This window comes from Miscanthus floridulus, chromosome 9, assembly GCF_019320115.1.
Source record: "Miscanthus floridulus cultivar M001 chromosome 9, ASM1932011v1, whole genome shotgun sequence".
In the NCBI taxonomy this organism is placed as follows: domain Eukaryota; kingdom Viridiplantae; phylum Streptophyta; class Magnoliopsida; order Poales; family Poaceae; genus Miscanthus; species Miscanthus floridulus.
In genome coordinates this window covers 87,798,640-87,801,327 of record NC_089588.1, presented here as the reverse complement: position 1 = coordinate 87,801,327, position 2,688 = coordinate 87,798,640, and positions in this window count along the sequence as shown.

Here is a 2,688-nt window from a genome sequence, read left to right as displayed (position 1 = left end):
ATTCTAATACATGCAGAATTTTGCATCGAGTATGGGTCAACCTTTGCCACCGCCACCGATGCTATTCCCTTCACCTCAGCCACCCACAACTACTCATGTGAGTCACTTGACACCTTAAACTGCAGATTGAATGTTTGTTGTGGTTGGTCTCAATGTTTCATTTGACGCTTGCACCTGCGATATGTTTCGGGCTCTTATCAAATCCTTGCTTGCACCTGCGATATGTTTGTTAGCAAAAATAACCGGACTTGGAAGGCATTTTGATCTGCATGGACATGCTCTCCTCTGTTCCCACTCTTCCTACTAGTCGGAGCCAGCAGCAGCCACCAGTTCAAACCCGCTCACCCTAGCGCCTTGGCCTTTGAGTGCGGTTGTAATCTGGTGGATGGCGTTGCAGACATGGCTGTTGATTGCAGTGACGCTGGAGAGATTCAGCTTAGGCTGTGTTTAGTTCCCAAAAAGTTTTCAAAAAAGTGCTACAGTAGCCATGACATCGAATCTTGCGATACGTGTATGGAGCATTAAATGTAGACGAAAAAAACTAATTGCACAATTTGGTTGGAAATCGTGAGACGAACGTTTTGAGCCTAATTAGTCCATGATTGAACACTAATTGCCAAATAAAAACGAAAGTGCTACAGTAGCCAAATTCCCAAATTTCGTGAACTAAACACAGCCTTAGCTGAGGGCACCGCGCTAGCTAGCACCTGCATGCCGACAGTGAGGAGGCAGCCATTGGCAGGCTCATCTATGTTACTTGGGCTGCTTTCGCCATTGCTGGAGCTTGTGCTGGTTGCTGTTGGCGAAGGGTTGGTGGCTGGGAAGATGGCAAAGCCCAGGGGGAGAAGGAGGATGTAGGAAGGGTCCTCGCCACTCATCGTCACTTGGATGGCATCCACATCCACAGTCGCAAACACCACAAGGCTCCCGCCATTAGGGTGGGTGCTGGTCTCCTGCAGCATGAGCTCCACATTCTGGGAGGAGTTGCTTGCAGCCTGTTGTTTTCATCACATGCAAAAATTTCAGTTCTTGAAACTTCATATCAACACATAATGCTAAAGTAAACAGTATTTCAGGGATCATATATAAATAAAAGAACCGGAAAATAATGACTTCTTACAAGAAAGATGAACAGAAACCAACCACAACAAACGTTTACGTTATATGCATGACTGTAAGTTTCACAAGCATGTATTTCTTCAGTATGCACTTAGCGTCAAATGAAACATTTACTGCTGATATAGCTCATTGTGTCTGCAAGTAGATTTGTTTTTTTGATATAAATTGCTTTTCATGGACCAGCTAGTATTTTACTCCTTTTCATGGACCAGCTAGCTAGCTACTCGCTGGTGGACCAGCTAGCTACTGCATTACATCTGCAAGTATTTTACTGCTTTTCTTGATATAAATCTGCAAGTATTTTACTGCTTTTCATGGACCAGCTAGCTAGCTACTCGCTGGTGGATGCAAGTAGATTTGTTTTTTTGATATAAATTGCTCGAAATTAACAAGCTATGCTTAACACCATGTTGTAACTTGCAGCAGCAGTTGAATCTAGATGGCTCAGTTAATGTAGCGAAGGCAATTGAATCTATTATCATGTTGAATTTAATAAAAATATATATGTTTTATTGTCAGTAAACATTGCTAGAGTTGTTAGTACTAACCTATATATCATTTTCCTGCAACTTAAAAAGGAAGCTAACAGTATTTCGAATACTTCTCTTTTGTGCAGAATCAATCGGCGGCATCAAATAATCAGTCTCAAGACCCGGATTTGTCGCAGAGGTTCCAAGGGCCTCCGTAGTGATTGCATTTGCATTTGTGGCTTATTGTGACTTAGTTGTGACTTGTGATGATGGTTTATTGTAAATTGTGATGATGGTTTATTGTGACTTGTGATGATGGTTTATTGCGAATTATGATGATGATTTATTATGCCTGTGATGATGTTTTATTGTGAATTGTCATGGTTTATTGTGAATTGAGAGGGGTCCGTTATACGTGACAGATTAGTAAAAAAAGGGGGGGTCTTGGTCGCTTTGCCGAGTGTAACACTCGGCAAAGAGAGGAGTTGTCGAGTGTCAAGGCAAAACACACGGCGAAGAGGCCATTTTCTATTATCTGGCAACCTTCTTTGCCGAGTGTGTTGGTTTTACCGAGTGTATTCTAATGGACACTCGGCAAAGTGACCATAAAATCTGGTCGTTGCGCACTTGTTTGCCGAGTGTTTTGAGCGAAGTGTTTTCCTAAACGCTAAACGGTAAACAATCGGTCACCTACCAAGCCATTATTCGGGCAAAACGTCCCATTAAACGGGCTAAACGGCCAATTAAACGGGGTAAACGGGTGATTAAATGGAAACGGCGCACCACCGTGTAGCGTTTACACGGTGTTTAAACGGGCTAAACAACCGTTTAGGCGAATAGTGTTTGAGCGTGACACTCGGCAAAGTTTCTAAAGTTTGCCAAGTGTTATAGCCCTGACACTCGGCAAAGTTTAGAAACTTTGCCGAGTGTTTTCGTCTTGACACTCGGCAAAGTTGAGAAACTTTACCGAGTGTTTTTCCGTCGTGCACTCGGCAAAATAGCCGTCACCGTGCCATCCCGATAACATTTTTTTGTCGAGAGTTTATTTTTGCCGAGTGTTTATTGACACTCGGCAAACTATTTGCCGAGTGCACGATAA